Source organism: Arvicanthis niloticus, chromosome 19 (genome assembly GCF_011762505.2).
Source record: "Arvicanthis niloticus isolate mArvNil1 chromosome 19, mArvNil1.pat.X, whole genome shotgun sequence".
Classification (NCBI taxonomy): Eukaryota; Metazoa; Chordata; class Mammalia; order Rodentia; family Muridae; genus Arvicanthis; species Arvicanthis niloticus.
Genome location: NC_047676.1, coordinates 28,676,403 through 28,700,564, shown reverse-complemented (window position 1 = coordinate 28,700,564; position 24,162 = coordinate 28,676,403). Strand labels below are relative to the sequence as shown.

Below are 24,162 nucleotides of genomic sequence, written 5' to 3'. Positions count from 1 at the left end.
AATTGTGCTGAGTTTCTATATAGTTAACTTCATCCATGCTGTTAGAGTTTTACAATTGATTGCATGTATATCCATGGGTGTTGAACCTTTCATAAGCCTACTTATCTGGAAGGAGGCCTTTCCTTCTCCTTTTTGTGGATGATGTTCTGCTTCATGCATGTTAAACACACTCTGTCCAACTGAGCTAAATCTCAATCCCTGCCAAAGATATCTTTGTTGGAATGTGAAGGAATCATTTTTATCATGATAGATAAAGACCATGACAGTTTTCAATTGTTATAAACAGTTCTATTTGACAAGTTAATATCGAATTTGTATAATAAACAATATGCCCAAACCAACATCTTACAGCAATATTTTATTTATATAATTATATATTATAAAATATACCAGTTATAACATTTAACTGTCTTCATTTTCCCATGGTGTAAAATATTCATTATGAGTTCCGTTTGACAGACGAAGCAGAATTAGATCAATGTTGTACAAAGCATTTAGTGAACATTGGTGCTGAAATTCAAACCTACAATTATCAAATCTATACTTGTTAGTGTCATAACAAATGATCCAAAGCTAGTGATTTCAATAATTAATAAAAATGGTGTTTAAAAAGCAGAGATATGGATTAAGCTAAGCAGGTCAGGTGAAAAGGGGAAGAGAGAAAAGCCTGGCTGGACCTTCAGAAATGCAACTGACTTGGGAATGCGATGTGGACAAGAGACAACTCACATGAAACACTTCTGGGTTTTCTTTTCATCTTTGTCTAGATTTTAAGTATGAGACATGGATGCCCAAAGAACAGATCATTGAAGCTGTAGCAATAAAATTATTCCCTGCAGAAGCTCAATTGTGAAGGCCCCGGGAGTGTCAAATGGGATGTCTTGACAGCGGTGATCATGGGTGAGGATTTGGAAGGTGTGCTGATTTCTAGCAATTTCAACAATGAGGAATTGTTGAAGGAATTCTGGTAGCCAGTTCTCCCTTGAACGCAGTGATGATTACTATAATATGTAACCTGATACAATTCCTCTGACTCAGCCATGTTTCTATGTATCAACTCTTTTGGTCCCTGTAAATACCAAACAGATCTAGAGTTACTAACCCCTTTTTTATGAATGGAGAAATTATATTTTATGCACAGAAAACTAATATAGCAGTCCTGTATTCTTTTCTTTCAAGTCTGTCATTGTCACATGCAATGAGCATGTGTCAGTGTGGATAGAATTTTTACTCTGATGTAGTTAGGTATGAAAAAGGACCAGTGATAATGTCCCTGTCTGTTTTATCATTGAAATGTACCTTAAATTGACACATACTGGCTATTCATACTTATAAGAAACTGTGCCATCTCAAAAAAAAATCAATAAAGTGCAAATTTCTTCCCAGCTCTACCCGTGAAACACTTGACCCTACATTTTAAACAGCATGCAGGATGTTAGATTTTTAGAGGACCCGCATCTTGAGTGAACATTAACAGTTCACTCCTTCTCTCTCTCCTTTTGAGACAGGGTCTTTTTATGGAGCACTGGCTTTCCTGGAGCTCCCTATTTAGACTGGTCTACCTCTGCTTGTCTAGTGATGGGATTAAAGGCTTTCATTACCCCAGCTCACTCTTTCTCTTTGACAGTGATTTTATTTTTTTTATTTACCTTTTCTCTGTCTAGTCAGTTATTCCTTGTTGTGTGCTGGGCCATGGCCAGGAAGATTCCTAAAGCCTTGAGATTCAGATTATTCATCAGTGAGAAATATGGGAGGGGTTAGACTGTGAAGTATGTGCTGGACTCACGAGCCTAACAATATAGAAAAAGAGATGTACTCCGTGGAGTTATGTATTTTTTTTTTTTTTTTTTTTTTTTGCTATAATAATGTGATGGTTTGTATATGCTTGGGCCAGGGAGTGACATTATTAGGAGGTGTGGCCTTGTTGGAGTAGGTGTGGCCTTGTTGGAGTAGGTGTGTCACTGTGGGCGTGGGCTTAAGACCCTCCTTCTAGCTGCCTGGAAGTAAACCTTCTACTAGCAGCCTTCAAATGAAGATGTAGAACTCTCAGCTCTGCCTGCATCATGCTTGCCTAGATGCTGCTGCCCTCCTCCCACCTTGATGATCATGGACTGAACCTCTGAAATTGTAAGCCAGCCCAATTAAGTGTTCTTTTTAAGACTTGCCTTGGTCATGGTGTCAGTTCACAGAAGTAAAACCCTTACTAAGACAAATGGTGTTTTTATTTGCTCCTTGGTAACTCAAAATTTGTGTAGTAATTTCAGCAGCAGTAACGCTAAATGAAAAGCAAGACCCCAAACAAAAACAATGATGATGAAACAAAGCCAAAACCCCGAAAGTGAGCAGTGAGTTTTAGGATGTAGTTTCTCAAGATAGCTGATGATTGTCCTGTTGTGGACCTGGAGTGTTTTCCCAAAAGGCCATGCACCAATGGCTTAATCACCAGCTTGACACTTAGGAGGAGAGTCATGGAATCTTTAGAAGATGGAGCAGAGTGTGTACGCATGTGTGTGGGTGTCTTCAGTCACTGGAAGTGTTCACCTAACATTCCCTCTGTTTTATATACTAAGCTATGAGTTAAGTGGCTTCTCTCTACCAAGTGCTCCTCACCAGTATGTACTGCCTTGTCTTAGGCCTGAAGCAATCAGGTCAATCAACCATGGTGTAAAATCTCCAAAGCTGTGAGCCAAAATAAACCCTTCTTCATCTTTGTAACTTTGTTTATCTCAGTTATTTGCTCCTGTCGTGGAAAGCCGCTAAGACAGCAGTGAAGTAAGTCTTTGCACAAAGTGTTTGTTGACATTTGTCGTCCATCTGGGGATTTTGGTGATGTCACTAACATAAAAAGCAGAAGATATACATTTGCCAAAGAAGCACCAGCACCTACTTCAAAGTTAGTTGTTATTTTAAGAGGATTTTGTTCAAAGAAAACAATTTGTCATGTGCAGCTGTGCAAACGTGTGTGTTTACACAATCACGCTTTGAAGTGACTTTTCATTTAGTTGTCTGTTTTTCTAAATTAATTTCAGTCATTTTTTAAATAGCCTTGGTTGGTAAAAATAATCTCCAGCTGTTGGTTCCACGAGTCACTGAAGAATTTTGCAGTTAACTAATTCCAGTTTTACATGAAAGTCATCTGGATCTTCAATGAGGAAGTCAATCCTGTCTGTGCCAGTTCATAGATTAATTTTGTTCCACCTGACACTTTATGAATGCAAAAGTTAAGTTTCCAAAATGTACTTGTTGGAGGAGTGACATCTGATATAATTGTGAATAGCATGATACATTTGATTAAAAACTCAACATTGAAAATGAAATCGTGAACGTTGCTGGTAACAGTTTGAAAAGAAACTTTGGTAGAACATAGTACTGTGTTTAAAAATATGTGCTGCTATGGCTGGAGAGAAAACTCAGTTGGTAAAGTGTTTGCCTTACAAGCATAATGAGCTGGGTATGATTCTCAGAACTCAAGTAAACAAACAAACAAACAAACAAATAAGGGGAGGTGGGTTCTTGGAGCTTACCAATTGCACTGCTGGATAGGTAAGCTCTGGTGCATTCTGGCCAACCAGCTTTGCCTACTTAACCAGGTAGGCTAACTGGGCCAATGAGAAACTCTGTTTTAAAAAGGGAGATGGTACTGGATAAAAAAATAATAACTGAGATTTCCCCCTCTGTCTTCTAGTTGTATGCATACACACATGGATGAGTACTCACACATATGGGTATGCCACACACACATGCACACACAGACCTATGTTCTAGCATGACATCTATGGATTATAAATGTACTTGGATTGAGTGTGGCACACACAGAGAATTGTCCTCAAGTTGCTGCACAGTTTTACTTATTGAAATAAAACTGTTAGATGTTAAATCTCACACACATACACACACACACACACACACATTTTCACATTTTCTTTGTGGTTGTGGAGATGAATCCAGGGCCTTTTGGGTAGAAATATTTTTGGGTGGATTTAAGTAGTTGGATGTTTTGTGGTGATGAAGCTGTTGTTAAAACACAAACAAAATCTTCAGCCTGACAGTGTACATTTTTCTTTGTTAATTAGAGCTTGTAAATGTTTGAGATTTTTTAATTACTTGGAAATTCGCTAAATGTAGACTATGTTCAAGAAACCTCTTTTGTTTTGGTTGCATTTTGTTTAAAATCAGTTGAAAGCACTTAGTCAAATTAGACAAGAAAAGGACCGGCCAAACCATTCGTCAGCTTCCTTAGCTTTTAAAGCATGTAAGTTGCAATAATTAAGAACAAAGCCCATGAACACAGGAGACTAATATTTATCCATATAAAAGCAGGGAGGAAACATACCAGTTAAGTGATGGATGCTCACATGGTGATTAACTCATCATGTGGGAAAACTCAATTGGTAAGAAGTTTACTTTTAATCTGGAAAGTTTACATTCTACTGTGGAATAGACTGAAACTGGGAAGGTCTATGATTTTGTAAAGTCTACATTTGATTAAATACTTACAAGGATAGTTAAAAGACCATGTTTTAGAAGGAGTTTCTATTTCAGAAAACAAAAACCAAATTGCTGTATTTGCCTGTCCTGTTCAAGACCCTGGGTTTGATCCTTGGTGCCAACCAGTAAACAAACACCAGGCCAGTCAAGGCTGCAGGTAACCGTGGGTGCTCCCAGCCACTTGGGTGGCAGAAGCCAGAAGCAGAAGGGCATCTAGATGGTGAGTTCTAGGCCTGTTGGGTGTAGGAAGTAAAGACCTTGAATACAAAACAAAATGACTGTTGAAGGAAGTACCCTGAAAGAGGGCAAAACAGTGTTTGTGAAAATATTCACACGCTGGTCTCAAGTTTTACAGATTTTAATTTTAAAAGTTAAAAATTTAAAATGGCATCTATTTAGCAGACCCATAGAGTGCTCAGCACCTACAAATACAGAAGCTTCTTCAATATTTTTATATAGTCAAAATTAAATATGGTTCAAGAGAAACTGTCAGGAATTTCAACTTACTAATCATGAGTTCAACCATAAAGAAAACTACAGGGAACTTTATGGGTAAGTTTTTAAAAGTCCATATTAAAAAGTAGAAATTGCAAGGGATGTGATATCATAAACTGATATAGCTATGGAACTGATTAAGTATACGTACAAACACACATACACACATACCATATATACATAAACATACACAAACATATACATACAGACATACACATACAAGAACATACTGGTATACAATATATACACATACATATACACACATGTACTCTCATATACATATACACATATGTACACATATACACACAAACACACACATGGTATGTGTGTTGGGGACCAGTTGTGGTTGTGTCTTTTGCTTTCTTCATCAGGGTGTCCAGCTGCTGCACACCTGTCTGGAAGGATGAATCAGAGTCCAGAATAGGTGGGGTCTGTAGGATCCTGGTCCAGCTGGGAGTGAGTTCAGATGGAGGGGTGGGAAGTTGGGGGGTGTGGGGGGTAGTGTTGTGGGGTAGTGTTGTGGAGTAGTGTTGTGGGGTAGTGAGGCCTTCTCCAAGGATTTTGTCTTACTGCGCTTTTAGATACTACTCAATGAAACAGCTCTCTTAGACAATCTTCAACGAAACAGCTTGTGCACATACAATTCAGTCGGGGTGACCAAGGGCTATGTATGAATCTTGGAGAGTGAAAAGAAGTTTTCAGGGTGAATGTAAAATCATTAGCTGGAGCTTAACGTAGTACTATAAATGCTTCATTTGTAAGGAGAGGCATTCCATTAATCCCAGGTACTTTCTGGGTAAGTTCTTATTGGGAAAGAAGAAGTTTTGAACTTGTAGGTTTGCTAAAGACTATGTGACCTTCCTCTGGGAGAAGACTGGGGTTGGGCTCCCCAGACAAGGTCAAAGAAGGGGAAGCCCTTCCAAAAAAGAGAGTCCTCCAAGTTCTCTTCATTCAGGGTTCTGTTGTCTATGCCTGCCTACGAGCAGACCGCCCTGCTCACCCAGCATTTACATGGGTGCTGGGATTTGAACCCCAGTTCTCAGATTTGTACAGAAATTGCCTTATTCACCGAGCCACTTCTTCAGCTCCCACATTTTATTTTTTAAATATTTTTAACAATATTTTTTTCTGAGTCTACAAGTCCAAGTTTAAACAGCCTGTAGTTCCTATTTAAATTTCATCTCTTGTCTTAGTAATGGGTTTATAGCCATGTTTTTCTTTCTTTTTTTTTTCTTTCTTTTTTTTTTTTTTTAGATTTATTTATTTTATGTATGTGAGTACACTGTAGTTGTCTTCAGACACACCAGAAGAGGGCATCGGATCCAGTTACAGATGGTTGTGAGCCACCATGTGGTTACTGGGAATTGAACTCAGGACCTCTGGAAGAGCAGTCAGTGCTCTTAACCGCTAAGCCATCTCTCCAGCTCTTATAGCCATGTTTTTCATAGCTTAGGATTCAATCTCTTACCACGTGTAGGGAATTACTTGGCTTCTTTAAATTCCTTGAATCCAGGCTGTTTCCCAGATTGTCTTTGCCTTGCTCAACCTTGACATTTAAAAAGAACAACCTTGTTGGTTAGTGATGTGTTTCTTAACTTGGCCGAGGACATCCTTCTAGATGCCTCTCATTGGAAACACAGGATGCTGCTAGCCAAGGTTCAATATGAAGATCATTTGGAGAAAATGACATCCACCAGGTCTTCCCCTGTCAGGAAAAGGTACATTTCGTTAAGATTTCTTGACAGTAATATGAGTGCAGATTAAACGTCTCCCTACTGTATTTGACATTACTTGATTTTTCAATCGCTCCAGATTTGGTCAAGGAGCACCCCCTTAAACAACTAGCTCCTGTTCTCTTGCTGTCTTTCTTGGAGTTCTTTGATATAGAATCACATATTCTTGTTACAACTGAAAAGCCTGTGACCTTTAGGGTAGAATAGAAGGTGTTACATCCAGTTGCAGAAAGGATTGTGGATAGAGTCAAGTGTGAGAGGATTTGTCCTGAGACATGAAGGACTCATGAAAACCGAGCAGATATAGAATTTAGATTAGAATAAATTGATATTAAGTTAGGAGGAAGTCGGAGAACAAGCCAAAGTTTATGGCTAAAGTGTTTGTAAATATAATAAAGCCTCAGAGTCATTATTTCTGGGAACAGAGGTGCAGTTTAAAGTAAATGCCCTGTAAAACACACACACACACACACACACACACTTAAAAGTAAGGGACAGATTAGATAGATTAGATAGGAAGAACTAGGAGTTGAGAAGCCTAAGGGGTGATAGTAGGAGAGTGAACATGAATACAGTGAATCTCATTATACATGTATAACACTGAGAAAAGTAAAAAAAATAGAATAAAATTTCAAAGCCCCACATTTGGGTGCAGATGTGCTTATTAAGTGTATCATTGCTTATAGACCCCCTCAGTAGTATGCTAACATGAACACACATATGTACAAACACACATGTGCAAATTCTGTGTGTGTATAATACATATGTTATAATACATATATAATACATATATGTATTATACACACACATACATATAAACACACATACACACAAATTTATTCTTATGCTTACAGCATGAATTTATGCCTGAATAAATTATAGTCTTCTCCTTTTCTGTCCATATAACTTATTTCTCCTGTAGTGAAAAACCTAGCTTCCATTTTCAATATAATTACGAAGTTACCTATGCTAAGTACATAGAAAGTAGCCCCAGAGTTGATAGAACCAACTATCACTGTGGAAATCAGGCTTTCTTACTAGAGTTCACTGTGTTTACTGGGTCCTGTGCATCTTGCATCTACAGCTTGATGCAGTCAGATTGATAACCCTGTGCCGTACAATTACTGTCTGCAAAAAGAGTCTCAATAGTGAGTTTCTTCTTACTCATATGGCAATTACTTCCAAGATACATAATCCAAAGCAGCTACTTCTTAAGATTTATTATTTATTTTATGTGTATGAGTACACTGTCGCTGTCTTCAGACACGCCAGAAGAGGGCATCAGATCCCATCACAGATGGTTGTGAGCCACCATGTGGTTGCTGGGAATTGAACTCAGGACCTCTGGAAGAGCAGCCAGTGCTCTTAACCTCGGAACCACCTCTCCAGCCCAGGCAGCTTTTTAAAATGATTGTTTTAAGCCACCTTAATTTAGCATTACCCACTGTAGAACTTCATATGCAGATCAAGAAGATTCTTTACAAGCTTTACAGCATTAGTTTTTGTTAAGTCTATAATTTTTCAAACTGCCTTTTGTGAATATAAACTAAAAATCGAAGGTAATTTTCTTTCTCATGCATATTGTCAGTTGTTCCAATATGTTTGTTGAAAAAGCTTTTTTTTTCTCCTTTCTTTTTGTCTCATTTTAGAGGTTTGACAACTACATTGGAGATTAATTAATTATGCAAGTTACTTCTGGTGCTTGTTTTCCACCGGTAGGGTACTATTTTAATGCTACTATGATAGTCTTGATAATTATGTTACAGTATGATGAACTAGCAAGAATCATTCAATTGTTTGTTGTATTCCTGCTTATTTGCTTTTTGTTTTGTTGTTCATTTTCTATACAAATGTAGAATTATTACAGCAATAGCTATCAAATACCTGCAAGAATTATGAGTGGAATTGTTATGGATCTATAGATTATAGGTCTAGCTCTTTGGTTGGTGGTTTAGTCTCTGAGAGCCTTTAAGGTCCAGGTTAGTTGACTCTGTTGTTCTTCCTGTGGAGTTTCTATTTTCTTCTAGACCCTCAATTCTTTCCCCAACTCTTTCATAATAGTCCTCAAGTTCCATCCAGTGTTGGCTGTGGGTCTCTGCATCTGTTCCAGTCACCTGCTGGTTGGAACCTCTCAGAGGACAGTTATGCTAAGCTCCTGTCTGCAAGAATAATAGTATCATTAATAGTGTCAGGGATTGGTACTGGCCATGGGATGGGTCTCAAGTTGGGCCAGTTATTGGCTGACCTTCCCTCAGTCTGTGTTCCATCCCCCATCCCTCATTACTTGTAGACAGGACAAATTTTGGATTGAACGTTTTGTGGGTGTCCTTATTGCTCTAATGGGGTTCTTGTCTGGCTACAGGATGTAGCCTCTTCAGGTTCCATACGCTCACTACTGTGAATCTCAGCTAAGGTCACCCCCACTCATTCCTGGGAGCTTCCCCCATCTCAGATCTTTGGCATTTCCTCAAGATTTTCCCCAACCCCTCACACTGCAGATTTCCATTCATTCTCCTGGCACTCTGGCTCTCTCTCCTGTCTCTCCCCACACTGGATCCTGACCACCCCCCCATTCCTTCTCCTGTCATTACTTCTCCCAACCAGTTCCCTCCCTTCATCTGCTTCCTAGGACTATTTTATTCCCCCTTCTAAGTGAATTTTAAGCATCCTTTCTTGGGCCTTCCTTCCTGTTTAGCTTCTTTGGCTCTGTGCGGTGTATTACGGGTATTCTGTACTTTGTGGCTAATATTCACTTATCAGTGAGCACATACCATGCATTTCCCTTTGGTTCTGAGTTACCTCATGATATTTTCAAGTTCCATCCATTTGCCTGCAAAATTCATGATGTCTTTATTTTTAATGGCTGAATAGTATTCTATTGTACAGATGTACCACATTTTTTTAAAATCCATTCTTCAGTTGAGGGACATCTGGTTGTTTCTAGTTTCTGGCTAATGTTGTACTTGCTTTATTGCAGTGGCTAGCACTTTCATGTTCCTGTAAACTCACTACTTACATCATTGTTGCTGGGTGGTTCATCTCATTCATATCCTCTTTTAACATAACAATCTGACTTTTTTTTTATTGTCGTTGTTTTCAAATTTTCATTTTTATCTTTGATTATATATTGCTTAATTATGAGATGCCTCTGTGTGTGTGTGTGTGTGTGTGTGTGTATTTTAACTTTATCATTTCAAGGATTTGTTGAACTTTTTGGATCAGACTATTTTTGGCAGACAGGCAAATTTACTGTTCGAGAAAGGATCTAAGATCACATAACTATAGAACGTATCATGTGGCTGAGGCTGTATAGTCGTCCTCGTGCCACCTTCCTGGCACCATGGACATATTTCCAGAGAGACAGCAGTGTGCAATCTTTCAGAAGGAGCCAGACGACTGGAAAATGTGGTTTTGTCATGTAGTGAGCATTGCTAACTTAATCTCATTTTCCTTTCCAATACTTTAGTTTGAAAGACTCCTGCAGGAGCTGTGACATAAGCAAGAATAATAATTGCAGCGAGGGGCGGTGGTGCATGCCTTGAGCGCCCGCCCTCGGGAGGCGGGCGCAGCCACGGCCGTGTCTCTGAGTTCTAGTCCAGCCCGGTCTCGCCGTGTCAATGAGTCCCAGAAAAAAGAATAATAATTGCAAGAATATTTAATAGGACAGAGTCCACATTTTGGGTTGTTCTTCTATTAATATGGGAAGAGAAGACGTCCTGAAAAAGGAGGCAGTACATTTTCATAATAGAGGAGTTGAGTGCACAGATGCTTAATTTTAATATTAAAAAGATCCATTCTTAATTTTATCCTACACATAGGTAAAGAGGGAAATGTCAACTACAAAATTTGCTCACAGACATGATGACTTCTATAGGTAGTCAAGTTGCTCTCACTAGAACTATAGCCTACATTATGTTCTTAATAGAGATTAGTGCTTCTAGGGCAGAAAGTTAGGTTGAGAATAATAGGCTTACTAAGTAAATAAAATATATTGCTTTTGTACAAGACTGATTCTTAAAAAGGTAGAATTTTAGGTCATCACATTTAAAATTTTTAGTTAAAATATAGTTATATGATTCTCCTACTCCACTGCCCTATCCTGTCTTGTGCCTCACTCTTTCCCAAATTCTTGGCCTCCTCTTCTTGTTGCATATACATATAAATGAATAAATACATAAATACAACATTCTGAGTTTGTTCAGTGTTGTTAGTTCATGTGTATGTGCTTAGGGCTCACCATTTGATATTGGATAAAAAATTAAAGGGTCTCATACCTGGGAGAAACCAATTCTCTCCTCTCCTCTCCTCTCCTCTCCTCTCCTCTCCTCTCCTCTCCTCTCCTCTCCTCTCCTCTCCTCTCCTCTCCTCTCCTCTCCTCTCCTCTCCTCTCCTCTCCTCTCTTCTCCTTCTGTCTCTCTGTCTCTCTGTCTCTCTCTCTCAGAGGTTGTTACTTACCTGTAGCTCTTTACCTAAGGGTTGGAACCCCTTGGTATTTCTTCCATCTACACTGGGATGTCAACTATTGTTGAAATTGTTCATATCTTGTTTAGATAGCCATGTTGTTGAGATTTCATGGGTGTGCTTCCCTGTTAAAGTTAGAAGGTCCAATCTCACAGCAGACTTTCTGGTCCCCTGTCTCTTACAATCTTTCTACTCTTTCTCCTGTTTCTTCCTCCCTTGGGCTGTAGGGTATGGAAGGTATAGTATAGATGTGTCTGATGGGCACCTGTGGTGGTTTGAATGGTTAAAACTCCCATAGCCTCATATGTTTGAATGCTTGGCCTATAAGGAGTAGCACTACTATGATGTGTGGTCTTATTTGAGTAGGTGTAACCTTGTTAGAGGAAGTGTGTCACTGTGGAGGTGGGCTTTTAGGTCTTATATATGCTCAAGCTAAACCCAGTGTGGACACAGTCTCCTTGCTGCCTTCTGATCAAGATGTAGAACTCTCACCTCCTCCAACACCATGTCTGATTGCATATTGCCATGTTTCCCAAAATGATGATAATGGACTAAACCTCTGAAACTCTAAGACAGCCCCAATTAAATTTTTTCCTTTATAAGAGCTGCATTGGTCATGGTGTCTTTTTACAGTAATAAAACCCTAACTAAGACAGCCCTACAGTCACTTTCTACATTTTGAGGGTTGTGGCTTTCTGTAATGGTTTCCTTGCTACAAAAAAAAAAAAAATGCTTCTTTGGTGAGGGATGAGAGCTATACTTGTCTAAGTGTCATTTTTTTTTTCAATGTATTTTTAACAGCTTGGTTAGATGCTGAGGCCAGTGATAAGTACAGTTGTATAGAGAAAGGTACACAGAGAATCAAACTCATGTGGTGAGTTTTAACTGGTCTAATTTGCCGAGAATTATTGCTTTTGTGTTTTTCTTTTACTCTGTTTATTCAGTGTTCTGTTTTTGAGGTGTTTAGCTGTTTTTGGTACATTTCAGTGAGGAGAATTAAGAACCCTCCAAACACCTCCCCACAGGTCTTTAGCTGCCGTCTCCTGTTGGTCAAGACAATTCACAATGAGACTTTTGTTTTGGGGATTAGTACCTATACATCAGGCAAAATCTTGTCCAGACGAGTACTCCAAAGGTCTCAATGAGGAGACAGGCTGTCTGTATCATAATATGACTCATCCAAGGGTTAAATTCCTTGGTCCTTTGAGGATCATGTGGTCAAACATACACTGGATATTGTATTTTTCTTTTTTTCATGTCCTCTTCCTCCAACAGCTGTAAGGGCCTGTTTATTTTGTTGTTGTTTTGTTCTGCTTCCCTCTAACGTCTTGGATAACCCCTTCTTGATTGTTCCGTTCCCATCATTGTTTCTTCCACTTCCTGCGTAACTCCTTCCTGCCCTGTCTACTTGGATGAGGAGGCAGTGGACGGATTCCAGTTCAACTCTTCATGTAGAAGTTTTGGTTGACTAATCAAAGAGTGTGCAGTCTAGTGGGTTAGACACACATTTGGAGATGACAACGCGTGATGGGGGGGGGGTAGCACACGGCACTGCAGCCCACATGGAAGAAGCCCACGTTGGGAAGGCTCAAGGAAGTTTTCTATGCTGGAAGATAGGTTAAACAGCTCAGCAGTCCAAATTGAAGGGCAAGGATGTGCTAAACTGTAAAGAGTTTGGCACTGTGAGGAATTCAGTCTTCAATATGAATTACAGGGAGCCAGGGGAGTCAAAGTGGCAGGCTTAGGTTTGCGTTTTTGCATGATTTGTTGGTAGAGGATGAACTGTAGACTGAAAATCTGACAAGACATGACTGATGTAGAATAGTTGAGAAGTTTGCCTGAAATTAGGGGTAATGAATGTGTGTAGGAGGAGACACATGCAGGAGACATTTTAGGGTTTGCACTCTACTGATCTTGGTTACCAGTTGCCTGAGAGATGAGTAGATAAAGTAGGATGGAGAGGAGGCGAGCAAAATATCAGTCAAGACCAGACATGAGGCAGAGCAGTGCCTGAGTCACCTTAAGAACTTCAAAGTCTCTTACATTCAATGCCCAATGTTAGTGGAACACCCATTGTGAGATAGGAAAAAAAAATGGGAACTATGAAATAAAGATTATTACAGGCTCTTCTTGCTAAGGGGTTGAGAACCACACAATCAACTACATACAGTTAGGTTCTGGACAAAATGAAGAAGTGGACAACTTGGGAACAAGACAGGGCTTAATACTAGGTCTGAGTTCAGGGAAAAGGATAAGGAGGAAGGAGTTAAGCCTGAGCAGAGACTTTAAAAGGCTGGAAGACATTCACCAGGTAGGAGAGGAAGGTGAAGATGTTACATGGATGCTAGAGAGGAAAGGCAAAACTTTAGATGTAAAAGATTCTGTGAGCTGATACAGGTGAGGAAGAGCTATCCTATGGAAGAAGTCTAAATTGAAGGGTGAGCATTTTATATACCCACTCAGTGGACATGACTCTAAGGCAGCTGGGAGGTTGGTCAAGGGAGACACAGAGCCTGTTTCTAGCACAGCCAGTGGACAATTGTGTGGCCCAAGTATCATATAATGATTCTTATGCCCCAAATAGCCAAGAAGAGGATAAGAGATTGGACACGAATGACAAATTTGGCAGTCGATGCCCTTTTCTTACTACTCTGCAGTGTGGAACAGCTTTAATCCGTAAGCATCACCAATCTTATTAGTTAGGACTCTTGAGTTTTTCAGCTCTCTGAAGCAAACATCCACGGAGAGCTGAGTGAACATTGTGGGAAAGAGAGCTTCTCAGACGAGATAGGAGTAGTCCCGCCCATCCTGGTTTAAGTGGAGATGAGCAGATCCTCTTAGCAGAGTAGGTCATCTGCACTCAGGCACAAGTGGGAGGGTGGAGGACATACGTCAGGTGTAGGATGAAGTCATATTGGTGAAGCAGGAAAACCATTTCTTTCCAATGTGCGTGTGCGTGTGCGTGGTGGGGGAGCACTGCAAGCTTCTGGGCTGTAGGTTGTGAAAGCACATTTGTGAGATTATTCATGCTGGCCGGGCAGTGGTGGCGCATGCCTTTAGTCCCAGCACTTGGGAGACAGAGGCAGGCGGATTTCTGAGTTCGAGGCCAGCCTGGTCTACAGAGTGAGTTCCAGGACAGCCAGGGCTACACAGAGAAACTCTGTCTCGGAAAAAAAAACAAAACAAAACAAAAAAAGATTATTCATGCTGAGAGAAGAGCTTCGAGTCTCATTAGATTTACATTTCCAATTTCTGGATCCTTACAAACATCCTCATTGGACACTCACAAGTCCCTCAAGTTTAGAGTTAACCATAGGCATGAGTTAGAGGAACACGGCCCACACAGCCCGTGGGGAGCGACTGAACTCAGCAGGGACTTTATCGCTTCTGCTCCATGTGCAGTGGCTTTTCCTGAGAGCTTTCTATCTATGTTTGCTTCAACTGCAGGAGACAATCTGTCCAGTCGCCAGAAGGGATACCTTCAAAGAGTTTTCTTGGCTAAGTTCCATTCACGTGGTCAGCTGTGACCTCACGGTACTGTTTCTCTGTCCCGGGTATGGCCCCCAAAATGTCTAGGGAGCCGAGAGGCCGTGTTTTGAAATGCCTCTCACTTCAGAACAGAAGAAACCTCCGGTTTGTTTGCTCAATGTTTTCCCAGACTTCTCTTTTCATTCTGAAATAATTTAGCCCATTGCTGAATTATTGTCAGGGGCTCTTCAGGGACAGGCAACTGGAGTGTAATCTTTTCACAAACAAATACGAAGTGGGAGGGAGGATGGAGGGGACGGGGAGGAGGAGAGTGTGGCTTTTCACTTGGCTGGTGTAACATTTGGAACTGTAAGAAGAAAAAAAGGGTGGGGGGAGCTCAGAGTTTCCTAAACTAACTCCTGAACTTGGCTCTACCAGTGACATATTTGTCTCATGCGATCTTTCACACATCTTAGTATCTCTTCTAACTCAAGACTACTCAGTGTGGGCTCTTATTTAATCTTTCTCTCTCTGTCTCTCTGTCTCTCTCTGTATCTTTCTTTCCTCTCTCCCTTCACTCCAACCCTCTCTTCCCTCCCTCCCTTTCTCTCTCTCCCTTCTTTCTTTCCATCTTCCTTCTTACTCTCTTGTCCCCATTGGCTTCAAACTCCTAGGCTCAAGTAATCCTTTTGCCTCAACCTCCCTAATAGATTGAACTACAGGCATTTACCACCAAGCCCATCTTTTAATGTTCCACTCTTGAAGGGGGTGGGGGTGGGGCAGTGACCAATCCCTGCAACCTTTTGGAAAAAAGGTCCTACATCACAGAACCTTTTTCCTCCTTTGTGACTCAACCAATTAGGATACAAATTCAGATGCTCTGATTACTGTCTTTATACCTTCCTCCAGTGTCTCTGTGAAGGGAGCTTCAGTCTGATAAGTGATGGGGGGGAGGAAGGAGGGGCAGGTAGGGTCAGAGGCAAGTGTTTGCAGCTTCAGAAAGAAAGGCTATTCATGGCCAAGTTCTGCCTGCTGAGAGGACTTCCCCAGCCGGAGACAACTTCTCCCCCAGAAAGCTTCTGACTCTTGCCTCTAGGAACAGTGTGATGGTTTCCTGGCTGAGATTCACCTCCAAAATATATTTTTTTTCCTTTTGAAATGTGAATTCTGAACTCATTAGTGTAAACTAGTTCTTATTTTATGCTGTCAGGACACTTTGGAAGCTCAGTGTATAACAGTCATGTGCAATACTTGATTTCAAACTCTACAAGCGTGAAGAGTGGGTACATGTTCTGTTTATAACTGTGTGCTGAGTGAGTATCTGGTTTAGTGAATGGAACTCTGTTCCATTTTTCAGAATGGAATTGAATAAACAAAGAAACGAACAATTAATGAATGGATAGATGGAAGGGTGGATGGATGCATGAGTATTGAGTTAGTCCTACATCATCCTACCAAGGAAGAAACATCAGGTATTAGAACTCCCGAGGCTATGTCAGAGAACAACTAAGGGACACACTGTGGAATTTTCCTAAGTTTGATTTGGGACACACAGCTCAGTAAGTATGGCCATCTGATTTCTAAGCCACTATGGAACAGAAGTAAATTGGAGACAGAGAGGTAAGGAGCTATACGGAAAGACAACTTTGATAGAAAAGAACCCACTCAGTCGGTTGTGGTGGTGCATGCCTTTAATCCCAGCACTCTTGAGTTCAAGGCCAGCCTGGTCTGCATAATGAGTTCCAGAACAGCCAGGGCTACAGATTGAGATCCTGACCCTGTTTTAAAACAATCAAAACCAACAAATATACACTAAACTACTCAGAGTCTGACACAAGGCTGGGGTGGAGAGTAAGGCTGTTGAACGTAGAGGCAAATCCTCCACTAACTGTGTGAGCCTCGGGATCATCCTCATGTTCCATGAAACTTATTCACTGAGTTGGCAGTGAGACCTTCAGCATCTGGAAGTCCTACTGACATGAGTTGGTCTGTTCCATATGGCACAGGACCACCGAGCATCAGCTCCCTCTCACAGGCCAGTTTAAATTCCTCAGAGCCCTTTAGAAGATCCACCGTTCTCTTGGACATAGCTAGCAGCTATCATGTCTCAGTCTGCCTCTATTTCACAAGACAAAGGGCCATGTTCATCAGTGACTGACCTGTGATGCTCCCCTTGAGAAGAAGAATCCTTTTTTGTTCTTGGGACATGCAGATATTTCTACATGCAATCTGGCAATGCTGGAGGAACAGAGAGGAACACTGTGGGTGAGGAAATCAATGAAAAGAAGTAAACATGAGAACGATAGGGACGTTGAGAAATGCAGTTTTTAGTTAGTCACAGTTAATGGAGAATCTCACAAGGGAGACAGAGATAGACAACCAGGAAGACTGTGAGAGTCTTCTTCAGGCAGTGAGTGGCAGGACTGTGTGTGTTCCAGTTCTTATTTTATGTTTGCAGCACATTGACATATTTACTTCAGCTTTCCCAGTAAGAAAGATAATGTATAGGCCAGCAAGATGTCTGTGTTCTTAGAACTTAATACTTGAGTGCGTATATATGTAATGTGTGTGTGAGTCTATGTGTATATATATGAGTACTTTTAAGCAGGAACTAGGTTATCCAAGTTTAGAAATCATATATTATATATCAATTATACATTATTTTAATATATAATTATATATAGTTAATATACAATAATATGATATAAAATTATATATATCATTATATATAATATATATCATTATATATAAAATTATATTTATGCATATATATATATATATATATAGTCTGCTCGAGTCATTGAACATGATAAAAATATTCTCCTCGATGACTTCTGGATCTTCCGTTTTCTTTTAAAGATATATTTACTGTATATACAGTGTTCTGCCTATATATAGTCCTCCAGGCTAGAAGAGGGTACCAGGTCACATTACAGATGGTTGTGAGCCACCACGTGGTTGCTGGGAATTGAACTCAGGACCTCTGGAAGAGCAGCCAGTACCCTGAACCTCTGAGCCATCTCTCTAGCCCTGGATCTTCCATTCTTAAAAAAGGTCTTTCATACTCTACAATCCCAAAATTTCTCGCTGGGTTTCCTGGACATTGTCTGGGATGTTGAAAATGGGTAGTGAAGTTATCCCTTACACAGGAAGTTAGACTTAGCCCTGTCTTGATGGAGTCCTAGCATTCGAACAGTCATCTCCAACTCTTTACCACAGTCTTCCAGGCCTAGAACAACAGCCTCGTTTCTCCACATTGCCTGCCACATTCTTTGCAGCTTTATGCTTTGTCAAAGGGCCTCCCCTCCTGGCTTCTTCCTGTCACATGGCGTTTGCACTTATTCACCATGGCCTGTGATGCTTCCATCAGGTGCTTGCATGGCCTTCTCCTACATCACATTCATTTACTCTGGCCATCTGTGACTTCTAAGTCCTGTGGCTCATCCTGTCTTCAGCCATATGTTAGCTCTTTTCTCACAGTGTTGCTTCTGTGGAAAGCATTCCCTATTCCTCACCTTGCCAATGATTTGCTTGTATCTGACCCCGTTGAGTTGGGATCTCCATTAGTGGCTGGACTTCATTCTGAAAACTAGAAGAGTGTTGATGACAGAGTCAGCAAACATTTGTTACAAGAACCTGCTTATTAAGAAAGTCAATTGTGATGTACAGAGAGTCCCTGTGCAGGGCTTCGGGCTATTGCTCCAAACTTGAAACTCACCGACCATGTTGATGGCCAGGGCTTAGCATGAAGCGCTAATCATGTGTCCCATACAAGTCACGTGCACACACACACACCACTCCTGCGTTCCCATCCCTCAAGCCCTTCCTTTCTTCTTGAAAAATCTCTGCTTACCGTAATCTTAATCATGACTCATCCAGGTGCAAGTCAAATGTCTTTCTTAGAGAATCAACCGCTCTTTCAGGGACCCCACCATTGTTGCCTTTACCTAGGCGTGACCAGCGATGATGATGATGATGATGATTATCATTATTTTGCCTTGTACAGTAACCCTTCCTGTCCCTACTGCCCCCACCCCTTTCCAGATTCCATTTGTGGTTCTGTCTTCCACAACCTCACAGTAGCCTGTGGTGAACCAGAGTCCAAAAATAGGAAATGGAAATTTCCAGAAATAACCAACTCACAAGTTGTAACTTGTATGGCATTCTGAGTAATGTAATGAAATAATTTATATTACTCTACAGTCATAATTATTCTGTTACTATTATTGTTGCTTATTTTATACTGTACTTACAAATGAACCTTTATTACAAATGAACCTTTATCTTAGGAATGTTAAGCACAAAAAATTAGAGTGGGGATTGGGCATGGTGTTATGAGGGGTTCCAGCCACCACCTTGAGGTCTTGGAGCGTGTCCTCCATAGATAAAGTGATGGTTTGCATGTGTCTGCCTTGGACATACCTAAACACTGTAAGAGCAAAGATAAGAACTCAGTATTCTATGAGTTCCTTTTTCTTCTAACCCAGTATTGAGTATATTCCAGATGCTTAAAACCACCTTCTTAGGAGGTGATAGAAGATGGTGCTACCTGTGGTCTACCTGAAATGTATTTACATCCTTTCTGCCTCAGGTGTCCACATCTATTCAGGAGTAAGGCCATGATACTCATTCTCTTTTTGCTCCCAAACTCAACCTTTTAAAACATTGATTTCCTTTTTTTTTTTTTTCTCTTAAAGACTCAAACTTCTTGGTTAAAATCACAGAATCACATTAAGGAACTCGCTAAAAACTATTTAAACAAACAATTTCATCAAGATTACATAATACAAACCTGATATACAGATATAAATTAGACATCCACAGAGAAACAGAGAAAAAATTCAAAGTGAAATCATTAGGACAGTTCTTGTTACCATAGCACTACAGGATTTAAACATTTAGAAAAACTTCACAAAAGGAATGTAAAATCTGTAATTCTGACAAATATCAAAATATTACTAAAAACAGCTAAAGAAGCTGAGCATAGCGGTGCCACCTCAGAGGATGGCAGATCTCTGTGAATTCGAGGACAAAAAGGAGATTCAGATGAATGGGAAGACATGCTATGATCATGGATTGCAAAGTTTGATATTGTTCAAATTGCATGTGTCATATATATCCAGACACCTGTTCACATAAATATTTCTTATTACAAGACACTTGCATGACTAAAACCCATAGGAGAGACATCAGGAGACAGGTGAAGGGCTCTTGGGTGGCAATGGAAGCTGCAGCCCATACAACCACAGGGGAATATTTTGCTTGGGGATATTTCAATTCTGCTCTAAATGCCTTTCAAGTGACTGACTCATGCCCACTCAGATGACAGCATGACTTTTATGTCACGATTACTTCAAGGCAACACATCAGCTAGCATGATATATATAGAATCCAGGAGCACTGTAGTCTGGCCAGGCTGTCACATAAACTTACCATTGTGTGGCAATATTTCCCAAATTGATATACATATTCAGTGCTCCACCTACTTAATTCTGCTCTTCTCTCTATGTAACTGATTCTAAAAGTGCTCCAAAAAAGTTCAAGACACTTTTTGCTTGCTTTTATTAAAGATGAAACACAATATCCTAAACTCAAATGAATAAAGATGGAGGGCTTATTACTTTCAAATTTTAATACAAAGCTACAGTAATTGAGGTAGTATAATTGTGTGTCACTATAACATATGTCTTTTTTTAGCTAAAATAGAATTTAGAGTTGAGAAACTGTCTCATATCTCAAGATAATTGACATTTTTATTATGATAAGACACACACAACATTTATCAAGTTAACTGTTTTAAATGAATACAATACAATTTATTGAGTGCCCATTACTGGAAAGATATCCAGAACTTTTTCACCTTATAAAACTAAATCTCTGTATCCATTGAACAAGTACTCTGCATTTCTTGTTTTCTAAGCACCTTGTAGCCATGCTCCTCTTTCTGACTCTCTGCCTCTGCTGGGTATACTGTATCAATGCAGTCACACACAATTTGTGCTTCTTGAAAATGGCTCATTACTGAAATGACCACCAGCATGATCCATGATGCAGTAGGTGACAGAATTTCATCCCCCTACCCCTTTAGGTTAAGTGGTATTCTATTACCTGGATAGTCTTATACCAGTTGACAATAGAAATGCATTCTGGGAAATCTGTCCTTGTATTGTTTATCTTTGAGCAAAAATAGTGTGTATACAGAAAGCCTACATGAATAGATCACTGTATGTAGCCTCTTGACAAAATCAATAGATGTGTTAAATATGAGATATTGGAGAACTATCATAACAGCATGCTATTTTGTAGTAAATTTTGATATTGAAGGAATACATTCTAACAAGAAAATGTATAGCATAGTAAATACATAAGCTAGGTGGTTTTTTTTGTTTTGTTGTTTTTGTTTTTGTTTTTGTTTTTTGAGACAAGGTCTATCTATGTAGTCCTGTCTGGCTTAGAACTCACTATGTAGACTGACCTTAAGCTCACAGGGATCCACTTGTCCTTGACTGTTGAGTCCTGAAATTAAAGGTGTGTGCCACCAAGCAGAAACTAGTAAGGTGGTTGTTTATTGGTGAGTATTTTATATTACAAATAATTATTTATGCTTTTAAATCACTGGCAGAGGAATAAGGTTATTTTTATCTGCACTCCCACAGACGCATAGATGTAAGTAATACATTTTATTATGATGTCATGGCAGTTGTGATACACTAGGTAACAGGACGTTTCCAGCCTTGTTATAAGATTATGATGCTGTCCATCACCAACCAGAATGCGGAGGTGTTGTGCAGGACTCCAGGTATCATATTGTTTTACCTATTCATCCATCAGTGGACATTAAGATTGCATTTTTATCTTGGCCAAAGTAAATGACGTGAACACAAGTGTGCATACCCAATGTGTTTGTGTGTGTTGTATATGGTGTTGTGTGTATATGTGTGGTGTATCTGTGTGTTGTGTGTGTGTAGTGCGTATGTATGTGTGTTGTATGTGGTATGTGTATGTGTGTTGTTTGTGTTTGGTTTGTGTATGTGTGTTGTATGTGGTATTTGTGCGTTGTGTGTGTGTATTGCATGCACATGGGTGGATGATGCAAATGTATATGTAAACAAAGGCTAGAGGAAGAAGCCTGTTGGGTGTCTCTCTCACTCTGCTTTATTGCCTTGAGAGACAGAGACTCTCTCTGAACAGGAAACTTGCTAGCGTTCAGGATCCTCTGGTCTCTGTCAGTGCCGGAGTTACAGGAAGGTTCGTTTTTTTTTTTTTTTTTTTTTTTTTTTATATGAGTTCTGTGGATTCAAACTCAGGTCCCATGCATACACAGCAAACATTCTTATCGAGTAGCCAGTGAAACTTAGGGATCTGCCTATCCACCCCTACCCTAATAGTGTTGAGTTTGTAGACATGTACATGGTGCCTGACTGGCTTTTTACATAGGAGGTAGGGTTTGAACTCAGGTCCTTATGACCAACTCAGGTTGGTGGTAGGCACCTTACTGCCTGAGCTGTCTCCTCCACCCATTTTAAAAAAATCTGTTTCCCCCGTCTAGATGATTTGCTTATTTTCAATTATACATTTTATTAAGACATACAGATTACTTCATTCCAGAAGCTTAATCATCTACCCATGTTATGTCATGAGTTGATTACGTTGTACCAATTTTGTCTGGTATACATTTTACTGTGATGCTTTTTCAAGTATGTAAATTTTATATTTCTTCACTTTAGGATTTTTTCAAAGACATCCTTATATATTAAAAATTGGACTGTTCTTATTTTTATGGCTATAATTGCTACAGTTTGGATTTTAGATGTTCACCAAGTGGTCATGAGATTTGGGCCTCATCTTGTGGTGCCACAGGGAGAAGGTGGAATCTTTAGGAGATGGGACAGAGGAAGTCTGTTATTGAAGGTTACTCTGGGACAGCAGTCTCTCTTTCTTTTTGATTCCTGGCCACCATAAAGTAAATAGGCCTCTTTTACCATATGTTCCTGACACACACACACACACACACACACACACACACACACACACACACACACACAGAGAGAAAGAGAGAGAGAGAGAGAGAGAGAGAGAGAGAGACACATCTGGGCTATTGGATGAGGTGACCTGAGGTTAGAGATGCTCCAGTGAGAATATCTTCCTAATCAAAGAAAAAAAGAACACAGTAGAAGGTTTTAAGATTTCAAAAAATAAAGTCAGAGGATAGGAAGAGGGTTGCAGGGTGGGCAAGGTTAGCCAATCGGGAGTTTTTTTAATGAAATGAGAATAAGGAAATAAAACACAGGGGGTAAACTGGAGAGAATCTGTTGGGTTATGTGCTTTATATTGTGACTTATATTGAGGATTAATGTGGAGCCAAGGTGACACAGACCTGTGGACATAAAAGCATGCATCCGCAAATTAGACACAGTCTCTGCCTTTTGTGCAAACTGAGGAAGATCTAACTAACCACATCTATTATTGTTGGTTTAAGTTCTAGTCTAAGAGCTAAGAGCTGCCCTCTGTTGCTCAAACCCAACATGTTTGTGTAAGATAGGATCATGGTAACTATTCTCATTGTTTGTCAGTTCGTCTGTAAGCTTTGGATCAACCATAAACGGTCCTGCGCTGGCTTCTTTTAGATTTTTTTCCCCCATTGGCACCGGAAGTGCTTAGATATGTTTCACAGTGTTTAGGGATTTTCCATTACTGAATTGAAAGAATTAAGTGTATCTTAAAAAAAAATCTGCCGGTGTCCTCCTTTCCTTTCTGCTGGGTGCCTGCTTCTTGCTGTCGAAATGGGCAAGTTCATGAAACCCGGGGAAGGTGGTGCTGGTCCTGGCTGGACGCTACTCCGGACGCAAAGCCGTCATCGTGAAGAACATTGATGATGGCACCTCAGACCGCCCTTACAGCCATGGCCTGGTGGCTGGGATTGACCGCTATCCCCCAAAAGTGACAGCTGCCATGGGCAAGAAGAAAATCGTCAAGCGATCCAAGATCAAGTCCTTTGTGAAAGTTTATAACTACAACCACCTCATGCCGACAAGGTACTCTGTGGATATCTCCTTGGACAAGACTGTTGTCAACAAGGATGTGTGCAGGGACCCAGCTTTGAAACGCAAGGCCAGGCGGGAGGCCAAGGTCAAGTTTGAGGAGCGATACAAGACAGGGAAGAACAAATGGTTTTTCCAGAAGCTTCGCTTTTAGGTGTATTTTTGTTTTCGTCATTAAAATGTAAAAAAAAAAAAAAAAAAAAAAAAAAAAAAAAATCTGCCTTGTTTCCAATTCCCTCTCTAGTCACTTCAGAACATGAACACTCATGATCTACTGTACTGCCATAAGCTCAAAGCAACAGAACCAAGGGACCATAGACTGAAATCTGTGACCCCGTGACCTAAAGCCAACCATTCCTACTATTCCCTTGCGGCCATGGAAGGTGGTGCATTATTCTTACCACTATTCATTTAATTTCTTGTCTTCTGCCTCTGTGTGTCTTTGTATTTAAAGATATGGCCCTCGACCACCACTA

General features: G+C 40.1%; 1 pseudogene; it reads left to right on the top strand.

Annotated features, from left to right (window-relative positions):
• Positions 1-23,388: 23,388 nt before the first annotated feature.
• LOC117723962 (large ribosomal subunit protein eL27 pseudogene) lies at positions 23,389-23,861 on the top strand (annotated as a pseudogene).
• Positions 23,862-24,162: the final 301 nt, after the last annotated feature.